This window comes from Melospiza melodia, chromosome 2 (assembly GCF_035770615.1).
Source record: "Melospiza melodia melodia isolate bMelMel2 chromosome 2, bMelMel2.pri, whole genome shotgun sequence".
NCBI lineage: Eukaryota > Metazoa > Chordata > Aves > Passeriformes > Passerellidae > Melospiza > Melospiza melodia.
In genome coordinates, this window is record NC_086195.1 from 83,814,135 (window position 1) to 83,828,412 (window position 14,278).

The 14,278-nt window shown below is 45.9% G+C and overlaps 1 long non-coding RNA gene across 5 annotated transcripts in view; it reads left to right on the plus strand.

Moving 5' to 3' along the window:
• Positions 1-14,278, plus strand: part of LOC134414482 (uncharacterized) — a 73,411-nt gene that overhangs the window by 40,279 nt on the left and 18,854 nt on the right. For all 5 annotated transcript variants that reach the window (XR_010026750.1, XR_010026748.1, XR_010026747.1 and 2 more), the window contains exon 3: positions 5,509-5,635. This is a non-coding gene — a long non-coding RNA (uncharacterized LOC134414482). The remainder of the gene's footprint in view (positions 1-5,508; positions 5,636-14,278) is intronic.

Below are 14,278 nucleotides of genomic sequence, written 5' to 3' on the forward strand. Positions count from 1 at the left end.
TGCCATGCAGGGGTGCTGTGAGGGTAGGAAAGGGTGGATGTCTGCATTGGCCCTGGGTTACATGGCAGCAAAAGAGCAAAACTTGTTCAGCCAGGCTTTGATCAACCTGGCTATGCTGATTCTAGCCCTGGGGGCACCTTGGGCTCTTCAGACCACCTTCACTTGCTGCAGTGGAGGTGGATCCTGACGTCCTTCATGGCTTTCTCGCTACACGATTGAGCCCTGTTTTCAAGCAGGCTCATTTACATGAGACTTCCACACATTAATAATTACATTCAGGCTCCTCCATGCCAAAATCTCTTTGGAAAATGCAAGTTGCTGTTATAAGTCACTGCAGACAGTGGGTGGATTAATTGTCTCATCTGAAGTCTGTGAGTAATATTTCTCTCAGCCCCTTTTTCCAAGGATGGGGAGATGGCAGTGGTGAAGATCCTGCTGTTGATGGAAGTGGGAACACAGAGAGCAAGCTGCAGTGGGTACAGAGCCTGAACTGTCCTCTTCTTCCCTTTAAATTTAGTCTTGACAGGTCACTGTGGAACAACCTGATGTATTTGTTCTCTGGATGGAGAAAACTGAAATTTCTCAGGCTTTTTATTTGTCTTGTTTCATAAGCACTTCACCCATTCTTAAATAAAAATGACATGTCTGCATAGACCATGAGCACTTTCACACTGTACAGTTTTCTCCTGAAAAGCAAACTTTTCCTACTCTGAAGAATGTGGGGTTTTGCTGGGCACATCAATTTGCACATTCTCCCCACTGGCCCTGTCCTTCATCTTCTGCTTCCAGGTCACCGTGGCACTGCATTGGAGTCTGCAGGAACAGGGACTGTTTCATGACTTGTAGCACCTACAAAAGTGAGGTTTTAATCTAAACACACATCCCTAGTCCATAAATACAATAAATTGGTATAATGAAAATGGATAACGGGGAGTGCATTTCATTGTGGAAATAGTACCTAATATGGGAATAATTCCTAAATCCTCAGGGTTCCAGTGCTCCTTTCTGCTTTGCTTCGAGCACTCAAAGGCATGCTCACCACAAGATGGTTTGTGTTAAGAATGATGACATTTGCTTAATTAAATTTCAAAAATATCTAAGTGGCAGCCCTACTGGGCCAGAGTCAAGAACTTTTCCATGTTTTGTGGTGCTCAGGCAATGCTGTTGGTTGGTGACTACTGAGTTTTCAGTTTATACTCTCAACAACATGTTGCTGATGGCAAATATGATCTGACTCTTTGGTCTGGAAGCCTTACCAATACAAATCTGTCTTTATAACTTAGCTATGCTACTCTAGCCAAAGAGAAAGCAGCATTAACTAATAATTCTGTAGGTATGTGGATGACTTTTATTAATAATATAACCAGGTATTTTATTAATGTTACAGTCCCTGAGAGCAAATGCTCATAACCAGGATCATGCTGCATTGGACTCTCAGCAAGGAACAGGACATACATGCTCCAAAGTGGTTGACTGCAAGAAAAAATAGATGGATGTAGATAGGATCATGTAGGGCCAGGAGCAGGTATGGATACAAGGCTCTGCTAGCAGAACCGAGCAATGGGGACAGTGTCTCATCTTACATGGAGCTGTCACCAAGGTTAAGTCAACCTGTCTCAAAACTGTGTCCATGAAGAAAAAGAGACAGGTCATTGCCATGGAAGACTCCCTTCTGAAGGGAGAAGAAGGCCCCATATGCTGGCTGGAACCACTTCTGAGGGAGGTGTGCTGCCTGTCTGGGACATGGCTTTAAGATGTGAAGAGAAAGGTTCTTGCCCTCGGGTTGTTCTCCACTATTAGTTTTCTGGTAGGCAGCACTGAAGTCCAAAGGCAATCAGGAGACACTTCAGAGATTTGGGACAATTGGTTAAGGGATCTGGACCATAGGCAGTGTTCTCCCTTATCCTACCAGTTGCAGGGGATGATAAGGAAGGAAATAGGAAGAGACAACAGATCAATACCTGTCTCTGAGCCCAGTGTCACCCACAGCATTTGGGGGATTTTGATCATGGGTCAGTTTACATGACAGCAGGGCCACTGGTCACAGGTGGGACATACTTGTGTCAGAGGGGGAAAAGGATCTTTGCCCTGAATACTTGGAAAAATTTGTTCACCAAGGGGATTGTCAAGCATTGGAACAGGCTGCCTAGGGAAGTGATGAAGTCACTGTTCCTGGGGGTATTTAAAAGACATGTAGCTGTGGCACTGAGGGACATGGTTTAGTGGTGCACTTGGAACTGCGGGGTTAACAGTTGGGCCCAATGCTGTTATAACGCTTTTCCAACATAAATGATTCTATGATTCTATGACTGCATTCCGGCCTATCCACGTGCCTTTAAAATCAATACTCAAGATCCTTTCGGTCAGCAGATCAGAACAAGGTTGTCTTTTAAGCAGTAGCAAATGTTGAGATACCAAAAATACCATGTGTACGTACAAAATGTTGTCAGTTCCTGGCCCTTACTAGATACTCCTCCAGCTCCAGAGCATGCACACAGCCCCATACATGTAGCAGCTCCCCCAGACCTCATGCCAATCTCCCTGAAACTTGAAAACGTGGTACATGCAGGTGTACTTTGTAATGGCAGCACATTTCAGCAAGGCACAGTGTTTGGTGCTAGTGCAGCTCTGAGGGAACTGTAGCTTCTCTGTGTCATCTTTCACTGATTCCTCTTTTGCTTCTGTCTCCATTCCATCTGTTTTAATTAGGTTCATCATAGCTGCCACAATACTGCTGCTGCAGAGCTCCCCAGAATGTCTGGCCCTGTCAGTACCTGGCACAGTGAGCAGAGGTTGTAGGGCTGCTGTCTGCCACGAGGAGAGCTAACAGAGCTGCTGGGACCAAGTCATCATGGGCTGAATGCAGTTTGGGGTGAAAAGGCTAGCACAGGCACTCGGCTGCCAGAACACTCATGGGCGGAGAGGAGCCCTGAGGCAGCACTTTTGTGCCATGTCTTCACTTTGAGGATTGGATCTGGCCTTGAGGGCATCTCAGAGCCCTGGGAGGCTTTGAGGGTGGTACTGGGGCTGTGTATGGGTGTGCTGTTGATGCATTATGGAATTCAGAGGGCAAAAGCTTGGTCAAAGCAACAGCAATTAGTCCAGAGGTGCCTAAAACTGAAGAGAGCAGATGGAGCAAGTAACCCAGATGTATCCAGCTGGACAAAACAAGTTGTATATAAACAGTCTCAAACTGTTTACAAAGTCCAAAAGAAAGAGGAATACGAAAGATTACTTTTCTCTGTGAGAGCAGAGGACACATGCTGGTTCTTTGTCCCTTCCACCATTGTTGGACAGCTTGTTGCTGGTGATGACATGGCCTGTGCCTGTGGTGTTTTGGAGTGTGGGGCTCCCCGTGTTACACAAGCGCTTCCATTGGTCACCCAGCCATTTCTGCAGTCTCTGCAGATACATCAGGAGAAGCAGAACAACTACAGGCACCCGTTCATTTGACTTCTTTCTCTTCTGCCCTTCTCCTTGTATCAGAGCACCAAATCCTCCTCTGCCCTGGGGCAATCAGTCATTAACAAGGACCTTGCTACTGCCAGGGCTCTTCTCAAGCCACTGAAGTCAAGATGACTTCTGGGAAAGAGAAAGCAAGTTCGACTTTCATCTGCTGCAAAAAGGAAAAAAAGACCATTTTAAAACTCTGTGGGGGATTTTTTTACCCCATACCCATGCAGGACAGCAGGGTAAGGCTGCAGCACTGCAGAGAGATGGCTTATCAGAAGCTTGTCTGCCATGATGAGTAAATAAAAACTCAGCAACTAGATCCCCTTTTCCCAAGAGAGGGGGAAGTTGGCAGAGGACATTCAGAGAATGCAAAGGGCTAGTAAACATTGCAAAGATTGGAGTGGCATGGAGTTGCAGATCTCTGGCTAGAGAAAGAAATTGTTTCAGGCAGCCAGAGGATGCTGCATGACCCCTCTGTTAGCAGAAAAGGAGCCTGCTGAAGTGTCTGTGGTGTGCATGAGTGGAAGCAGCAATAAACTGTGCTAGGATCCTCAAGTGAACAGAACCTGCTGCAAGGAGACATGGTCTGGGTTAGTTGATGACAAGCAGAATTCCCAGCAACAATTGCCTCCTACCCTGGGATATCTCTTCTTCTACTATTTAGTTCTGAGTGAAGCAATTGGACTGTCAACACTCATGGCTAGACCATGCTCACAGGACCACAAGCCATGTTTCTGCAGCAAAGTGGAGACCAGAGGTGGACACAACACACTGCTGCCTGTGGGAGAAGGAAGAGTGGAGAGGGACTAGCATTTCTTAACATTTACTGCTAGCTTCTTGGAAAGAAGACTGCAGGACTAGCTCCTTAGTTGGCATAAAAAGACACGTATCCATGGAGCTGAAGAGTGTTCATTTCCTTCACTAGGAAAATAATAGAAACACAAAAATGTTTGGAAAAGTCCTGTGAAGGCCCAAGGTCATCCCGGCTCCTGCTTAGCACAGGACTATCACATTACATCAAGTCAGCTTTGGCATTGTCTAGCCAACTCATGAAAGCCTCCAATGATGGAGAATGCACAGTCTCCCTCTCTGGGACATGTTTTCTGCTAACGTCCATTCTCTTCTCCCAAGCTCCAGGCTGGGTTTGTTGCCCCCCGTTTGTCCACCTGTTGCCTGCAGGATGGATTGGGGTCCGTCCATCTCCTCCTGAGGGAGGTGTGATTGGCAATAGGGTCCTGTTGGATCACCCCTCCATCTCCCTGTCTCTGGACTAACCCTACCCAGCTCGCTCAGCCTCTGCTCCTAGCTCCTGCGCTCTGCCCCAGCTGTCTCAGACCCCTCTGACTGGCTCTGCTCACACTGAGGGGTCCAGAGCAGCAGGGAACCTCACCCATGGCCTCTGTGGAACAGAGGCTTCCCTCTCCCTGCCAGCTACATGCCTCCTCCTGCAGTCTGCCAGGCACTTTGTCCTGCTGGCAATGCCAGCACACGCTGGGCTCAGACAAGGTGGGACCTGTAATTATAGCAACATGAAAAGGAGCAGAGGTCTCATTCACTGCATGGAGATAGTACAGTAAGCAAACTGATTTAAAATCCAATTTCATAGACACAGAGATTACATTAATCTCTTTTAATAGCTAAACAATTCCATTTTCAAGACAGGACAAAGCATGGGGATATTCTTGACAAAACTGGTGCTTCAAAGGTGCCTACATCAGATTTCCAATCCTAACTCCTAAGCTGCTAATGGTAGAACCGATTGTATCTTTTCATACAGTAGTGCTACAAAACTTGCTTTTAATCTCCTCTTTTTGTAACACGCTGTAGCTGCCTGGGCTTGCCTGTGGGAAGCAAATGTAGATTGTCTTTGCTTTCAAACACCATATGAGGAAACTTACCCAGCCCTCACCAACTGATCTTGGGGGCCTGTGGAACAATAAAAGCCCAAGTTATCAAAGTATCTGTAAACTGGCTTCTGATTTCTAGCTGGAGTACCTCCCTGAATCTGGACCCTTTGATTTAAGGTAGCTGCTTTCTTTCACCATGTCTCAACAGGCAGGAAAGAGCATAGCTTTAATTCCTGTTGGCTCAGTCACATTTGCTCAACATGACTGAAAACCCCCTTGACCTCTAGAAATGCAAAAGTGAATGTGGATCTACATTGGAATCTTCTGCCCTTGTAGTAAGTACTGTGTAATATGCATGGATGTTTCTATACTGCCAAAAATATTGGTGTAAAATGCTTTTCTTGTTGACACTGTTTTGCTTGGAGAATCCAAGTTATCTGTCCCAGGGAAGGCACTATTTATTTAACTAGATTGCACGTTTTTAGAGAATTTTCAGGTCTTGTAGTCTAGCCATATCCATTTTGGGTTGATTTCTAGTGTTTGTGTTGTGATTTAGGGCTCTGACAAATGAGCTCTAACAAGTGATGGTGAGGTGACTGAAGAGGACCCACCCAGCTGCCCTTACTGCTCTGCTGATAAAGATTACAGTCCCTGCAGTGGAGCTGACAGAAGACAACATTTGTCCAGGGCAAAGCTGCTCCAAATGGCATTGGAGTTGAAATCTCCAAGGAGGTGGGCTTATACTAAACAGAAGACTGTGAACTAGAGATACTGAGATGTTGTCCATAATGGTTTATGCCCACCTAGAACAGCTCTGCTTCAGTGCCTCAAGTCCTAACAGATCCTGCCTCATGTTCTTGTCCCTTCCTTTACACCAGAACTGGCAGTCATCTGATGCTAATACAAAATTATATAGAGCCTTCAAGCCAACCAAATTTTCTTCTCATTCACCCAGAAGGTGTGGAGGGGACTGAAACACCACCAACTTCTATCAGATTAATCATGGTAACCTGTTTCTCAGGTAGCAGTGAAAGTGTTCCTGGGTCTCAGTGCCACTCTACCCTGTGGTCACAGAGTGATGTCAAGCAACAGCAGGTGACAGTGTCTTCATCTGTTCATTTGTTTTCCACCCAAACAACAAACTGGGGCCAGAGCCTTCCCCTGATGCTCCTGCATGGCCAGCCAGCAAGGCTCTGCTGCCAGGGAAGTCCCTTCTGTCCTGTTCTGCTACAGGGGTAACGTGCTGTAGTGGTGGCCTGGCTGTCAGGAATGGAGCTGGCATGAGCAGTTGTCTCTTTCCCCTCCTGACTCAGAGGGTGTCTGCCCAGAGACTGCCCTTGCACCCCCATGCAGCAGCGAGCAGGAACCACAGCAGGAGAGTCAGGACTGACTGACCTGAGCACTATTTCCTGGCTAAATTACATAAGAGTTTTCCTCTCCCTGGCCCATTACTAACATGGCAAAAAATCAGTGGGAAAATGCCTGGGCCTTAAATATACAATGAGCCTTTCCCCACCCATTACCACCTAACTGATAAGCTGCTCCAGGCTATCTTGTTTATGTTTATGAGTCTTTAATACCTCGTAGCATTTGCGTTTGCCTTGAAGCTACAGGCAGCTATGTGCTGTAGCGTGCTGAATTTTTGTGCTGTAAGTACAAACAGATGTTTGAAGATCTGCTTTGAAGCAAATCTATGCCCTCTACATTCTCTCCCAAGACTCCTCAGGAACAGTATGCATCACTGTATTCAGAGGAAAGCTTTGAAGGGCAGTGAGAGAGGAGACACATAGGAATAGTTAGCAGTGGAACAGGAACACAGTCACATTTCTATTGCATAAATCCTTCACAGCAACGCTTCGGACAGCAGTGTGCATTAAAAAATTTGCAGGGCCTCATTCCTACAAAGCAGCTGCTGCTGTATGAACGTCTTGCCTAGCCTAAGTCACTAGCTAGATCCTTGTTGCCCTCAAGAGCTATTTCCTGCCGCCTAAATAATTTCCCTGATACCAAAAATCTCAGGGTGAGCAGAAGTAGTAAAACCTGAGCAATGTGCACAGATGGCTCTTGCTCACTTCCACTGCTTCTGCCAGCTGCTCTTAGGCGTGGAAAAGCTTCAGGAGGTGGACTCAAGTGGCATTAAGTAATTTGACTCTCTCAAAAACTCAATTTAGAGTCAAAACCTGTGAGACACCCCATAATACTTCATGTTGCATGCAAAATAATGGGGAAGCTTAAACAGCTTCTGCCTCAGGCAGCTCCCAGTTTATGTCAGAACACAACAGAAAGGCTGAGAGGGAAAGGTAAGATGGCAGTGGTGAAAGCAGCCAAGATTGTGTGGTGATTGCTGTGTGGGAGGTTGCAGCCAGGACTCTCAAATGACTCAAACCACCATGGTATGGTTTTGGTTTTATTTCTTCTTTTCTCACATTCTGAGGGAGAAGAGGGTGTGTCTGGAGGTTCAGATGCTAGCTTGGAACTTGGGTGATCTACATTCAGGTATCTGCCTTGCCAGTGTCTCCCCTGTGTATGCTGGTCCCATCCTTCTGCCTTTTGCCCCTCATTTTCCAAGGAAGAATGTGTTTCCATACCCCTGAGGTGTGTGAGGTTAATACCTGTGAGGAATTTAGCTACAGTATGAGAGAGAGTCATATCAGGCCATGAAGTGGTTTGGTCTGTATTACCTTTTTACCGTAGGCAATGGACAGCAAAGGGGATCCTTCAGAGCACTGTGTAGCTGACTTTTAAATGCAAAGCAGTGTTTGACCTGAGCTGCACAGGGAGCTGATATTGTGCTGTAAATCTCTCTAATTCCCTCTGGAGAATGCTTTTCCTTAATTCTGCTTCATTTCATACCTCTCACATTTCTTGCTTAAACATGAAAACTATTCATATCTTTATTTATAGAATTCTTTTTCATTTCCTAGTAACCACTCTTTTGTCTTGCCTAATTCCATTTCATCTGATACAGTTCTTCCTCCCTTCCTCCTCCTCCTCCTCCTCATCCATGAGCTTAGGGGATCTCAAAAGGACCTATCTGGGAGCCTGAAAGCTGCTTGCTGTACCCCTCCTTACCCAGCACCCCTAAAGTGGCCTGAGTGGAGAAAAGAAGACATTCTGGGGGGGACAGCTGACTGACAGCAGGGCCTTCCCCTGAGGATTACACCGTGTACATCAGTACTGTAGTGAACAAATCTTGGCAGAGGTAGTGGCTCCTGCAAGTCATGTACAGCAGATCTCCTTTAAGCAGCAATGAAATTTGTGATGTTTTTGTTTGATATCTGCAACCTCAGGGGAAAGAAAGTGTGACTCCTACCTTGTGTTTGCAGCTGAAAACGTATTAAGGACAGAAAAGAAGATGCACCTCTATTTTTTTAATATTCTGCATGTACAAACACGGTTCTTTCAGTGTAAATTGAGAGGTGTAAGGCTCTGTGGGAGTGATCTCCTTCTAGGAATTTATTTCATGTGGCTGTGAGGGGCTCAGCAAGATAGGATGGGGAAAAAAAAAAAGAAAGAGGCCCAAATCTCTAGATAACTGAAAAAGTGAAAGTGCTCAGTGAACGAATCCTCACATGAAATCTCCTGTTTCTCCAAAAGAAATGAAACCTTTCCCAGGGATCTGACACCTACTTATAGTGTTTTGTCTTCTAAAGAACATCCAAGTTACATAGGAAGTATGACCTGCCCAATCATAAGTCAAAACAAATAAATATTCTTGGGGTTTGCCTTTTGCCTGCTCAGTGCCAGTTTTTCTGTGCCTAGCATGAGTCTTTTAATAAATTCTCCATGAACATGGAGGCCAGGTAGGCAGCTCCCTGGCCCTGTCACCTCCACAGTGGCTGACAAAACACAGGAGAGCTCAGATAGCCAATGATCCCACATCCCAACAGGTTGGCACTCCATTTTTGACCTTGCTAGTTCTCAGTACAGGGCTTCCTGCTCGATCTTGTCTTTCAAGGAGGGGCTGTCCAGTTCCCTTTTAGAAAGGGCAGTTTTTTAAATTGTCCTTGTTTGAAAGAAAACACTGTGTTGGGCAGCAGTGAAAACAGAGAGCTGAATGCAGTCTGGTGTGTGCTGTGCTGATGTGATGAGGCTGGGCCATGAGTCCAGGAAGTTTTGCTCATTTCTGTACAGTGTGGTGGTAAGCTGCTCTGTACATTATTTTTCCTTTACCCTGGAGCTTCCTCTCAGGACCCTGCCAGTAACTTGATCTTGCATTGATAAACCATCATGCAGACACGATGTGAAACTGTAGTCCTAATGACCTGTGTTATTTAAAAATCAAATGACACTTTCTCAAGAGAAAGTTCTTTAGTTCCAGTGTTTTCCTAAGATAACTATACCAAGGCAGCATATTACCCTCCCCATAGTTTCATTTATTGCTCACTTTGTCTAAACTCCTGCATGCCATAGCGCTGCACTATTTTGTCATGTTCCACCCCATCATTTCAAAATAGCTTCTCTGTTTGTTTAAAAGTACAGCACAAGCTTTAAAGACTTGAGGAAAGTGATGCTATATACTTTGTGTAATGATGTACAGCCTGCCGGCTCAATTTCACTGCCTTGTAGCACCGAGTTACGAAACTCTTTGCCTCTTCATCTCCCCTGTCTTCTGAGCTAGCAAGAGATAAACAGGAAAAAGGGGAGACACCTTCTGTTTGATATTGTCTGACTCTCAAGTCAGTTCAGGCTCTGATATTAATAACTTCCTGTTTTGCTGTAAGCCTTCTGATAAGTGAAAAGCCTCCATGCATGTTGACTTTTCATCCTGAACTCAGGCAACTACATGACTGCTGTATTCCCAGCCCCTGGCTACAAATTCCAGTTAGATGCTTACCTCCAGGCCAGAATTTTAGAGTTGGAATTCAAATCACTGAAAATTTAGGTGCCTAAATGCACAGTTAGTTGCCAAAATACAAATGACCTGACTTGCTGACTCTGTGAGTGTAGTGGGACTTGAGAGGACAGAATCTATACAAATCAGACTAATTTTATTTAAGAACTCAAGTAAGGATCCTAATCTGAAATGTTGGGCTGTTGTTCATTGCTCAGGATGTGCTCAGAAGCTAGAAACAGAAAAGAGGATCTGCAAAATAATGTGGAGAAAGGTGCATTTGTGTAATATCACTTGTGCAAGATGCTTGTGAAATGTAGTATACGCTGCATTGAGTATTTTTTTCACACATGCTTAAAATAGTAAGGCCTTTTCTTTTCCAACTATGTGTAGCAGGTTGACCCTGGCTGGGTGCCAGGTGCCCACTAAGCCAAGGGGACAGGGGAGACAATAAGATGGAGAGCAACCAGTGGGTGAGGTAAGGCAGTTTTATTACAGCGAAAGAAAAGAAATAAGCGAGAACCTGCGTGTGTGCACAAAAGAAGGGAAACGTCAGTCTCTACTTCCCATCAGCAAGCAATGTTCAGACACCTCTGGGAGGCAGGGCTTCAGCATGTGTAATGGCTCCCTTCTATCAGTCCAGAGGCCAGTTTTTTAGGGTGTTTGCCTATTCAGGAGTAAATTCCCAGGCAATGGGAGATGATTTAGGTGATTTAGAACCGCCCTAGGAACCTGCCCAAATCCCTCCACACACCCTTCTGCCCAGGAACTGGATGCCTCAGGGCTCATTTTAATAGCTCCTCACCCAAAGGTTTTTTCTCTTGCACTAGGGTGATGACAAATTCCATTAATTCCATAGAATAACAGCAGTATGGGTTAATACTATTAACAGTATCAGACAGCTTGTAAGGATTGCCAACAACCGTGGAAGTCTGCAGTAAAAAATCGTCCACATTCAACATACAATCTTTACTTAGAACAACAAAAACAACTAAACTAAACAGAAAGAAAAGGAAAAAAATGTTGCCCACACCAGATCCAGAAAAACCCCATCATCACAATACAGAACAAAAATGGACAAACTACACAAAATCCACCCCTAGACCCTTCACTACAATTCCTTCACTACAATGCAAATTCCCCACTATCATTCTACTTCATAACATGGTTTAATAATTGGTTTGCCCAATATTTCTCCCAATTTATATCCTTATCTCAAAGTCCTTGTTCGTGCCTACATTCTCCACCAAAAACTGTTGTGGTTTGACAGTGCCAAACACCAGGCACCCATAAAAGCTGTTCACTCATCCTCCCCTGCCACAGCTGGGCAGAAGAGAGAAAAGTTTAATGAAGGGTTGAGATAAGGACCAGGAGAAAACACTCCAAGGGCAAAACAGACAACTTGGAAGTGCAAAGTGAATTTATTACTACCATAGTCAGAGAAGGATAATGAGAAGTAAAATAATCCCTTAAAACACCTTTTCTTCCCCAACCCCCTCCCTGCTTTCCACTGACAGTGCAGGGAGACAGGGCATGGGGGTTTGATCAGTTCACCTCCCAAGATTTTCTTCCACTGCTCAGGGAGAGGAGTCCTTTCCCTGCTATGCCATGAGGTCCCTTCCCTAGGGAGACAGTTCTCCATGAACTTCTCCAGTGTGTTTCCAATCTCACAAGCAGCAGTTCTCCCAAAACTGCTGCACTGTGAGTCCCTCCCATGGGCACACAGTCCTCCCAAAACTGCTGTGAGTGGATCACTCTTCCACAGGGTGCAGCCCTCCAAGGACAGGCTGCTCCAGCCTGGAAGCAGGGGCTCGCTCTCTCCACTGGGTCTCCCACTGGACCACAGCCTCCTCCAGGCATCCACACACTCCAGCATGGCAGCTGCCCCACAGGCTGTGAGTGGATCTCTGCATCCCCCATGGATCCCCATGGACTACAGAGGGACAGCTGCCTCACCATGGCCTCCTTACAGCTTGCAGAGGAATCTCGGCTCTGGTGCCTCGAGTATCTCCTGCCCTTCCTTCTCCACCAACCATGGTGTCTCCATGTTGTTTCCCTCATGTATTCTCACCCCCTCCTCTTCTCTAGCTGGAATTAACACTGTGCACACACCTCACTTAGTTTTGATTTTCTTCTTAAATCTGTTATCACAGAGGTGTTACCAACCTTCCCAATTGGCCCAGGTTTGGCCAGCATCATGTCCATCTTCAGAGCCATTGGCTCTGCTGGACATGGTGGAAGCTTCCAGCAGCTTCTCATAGAAGCCACCTCTGTGGCTCCCCTGCTACCAAAAACCAGGCCATGCAAACCCAGCACACTACGAGTTATTCAAATAACTTTCCTTATGAACTGAACTGTTTCCTGTGGATAATGCACTGTTTTGCTACCTGCTGCAGAGATAGAGTCCCCCTGAATGCCTAATGCCTGTGTAGTGCTGCTCTGCATGACTGGGAACAGTCTCCTGATCACAGTGTGAGACAGGAAAGCTTGGACTTAGCAGTTCTGTGAGATTTACAAATCATAACAGCTAATCAAGATTTAAAGCAGCTCTGGACTGAAAAGGCTAGCAAGTGGTCCAGCTGTGAGTTAATTCATTAGTTGCGGTAAATATCACTGGAAGAGCTTGTCAAAAGGAAATGTGAAGCAGCTGAAAAGAATCGTCCTTAAAGTGAATGTCAGAGGTTTTTGCAGCTGTCATCCAGTGGACTGGAGACTCTGGGCATTGGAGAGAAAATGAGGGTGAAAGACATAAAAATTTGAGTACAGAGGATAAAGTACCAGTTCCCACTGAGTGATTATAAAGGAAGCAATCTCACCACTACAGGGACCTAATTAGAGACTGAATCTCACAACCATCACGGCACTCTGAGAACCCAAACCAGTGAACACAGCCTGCTCCGAGCAGCAGCAGGAGGAGGCTCTGCTGCCTCAGCAGCACGATGGAATATCACGTTTGTGTAGCTGGGGGCATTTCCAGTGTCCTTGTGTTCTGCTCAGCGATCACTTGGGTCCAGAGGAGCCACATCATTTTCCTGCCTGCCAGCACAGCTTTGTCCTGGTCCTACAGAAGGCAACAACAGGCTTCCACTGCCACATATCTGAGCATCCCAGAGGAAAGGCACCAGGACCCTTTTCCCCAGGCAAATATAAGAGTTAATTGTCAACATTAACAAGACAGATTTTTGCATTTCTATGACTGATCTGATAAATCACCACTTTTCTTGCTCTCCTAAATGTGCAGATCGATGTGAGTCCTCAGGCCTCCCTGGAGACACCAGTGCTGTCAGCCAGAGGTTGCATGTATGGTTCACTCAAGCCTTGGTGCAGGGCTCAGCTCCACCTCACTCCAGATATTGCCTGTCTGAGACACTGTCACCCTTCCCTCCATCTTTATGGAAATGTGGAAACACTGGCTTTAGTTTGAAGTTAATTTTTGGCAGCAATGCCCACTGCCCTGCTCTAGCTGCTCCTTCCTACCTCTGGGTTGCAGTGCATCACCTAATCATTGGTATGCCAAGCAGGGAGTTCTCTGAGTTGGGTCTTTTCTTTGTCTGGTGATTATTTCTAAGCAGCAGCAAGTTTTCACTGGATTTTATTTATGACTGGGTCATTCTGGGTGCTGGTCCTTGGCACATCCCTCCTGGTGCCAGGAAGGACTGTTGCCTGCAGGAACCATGCTCTGGGGTGGGTGAGCAGCAGGGTCAGCAAGAAGGAGTTCTTGTACCTCGTATGGCAGGAAAGGCACTTTTAATGTAACCCTGTGAGGGTTGCAGGGATGTCTACCATTATCACTACTACTAGCAATGACATTTTTCTCTAGCAGGATTTTCCAGGCATAGGGAAGGAAGCCTTCTGAGACAACTTGGGCAGCTCAGGGAAGAGAAGGGATAACTGCTCAGGATGCACAGATGTATCATGTTTGGGGGGCAGTGGTTTATGGGTCTCCTCTGGAGCTGGTAGGAGATTGGTGACCTGCCCAGAGAGAATTCAACTGACATCTGACAAGGACATTTTCATAGCCAAGATAAATAGATGCCTTTCGTTTTATTCTAGGGAAAGCAAATTACTGGCCTGAGGTCAGGCTAAACCTGACAAGCCTAAACCACTTCATTTGAGGTTGTTATTTATTTGGGTCAATATGAAA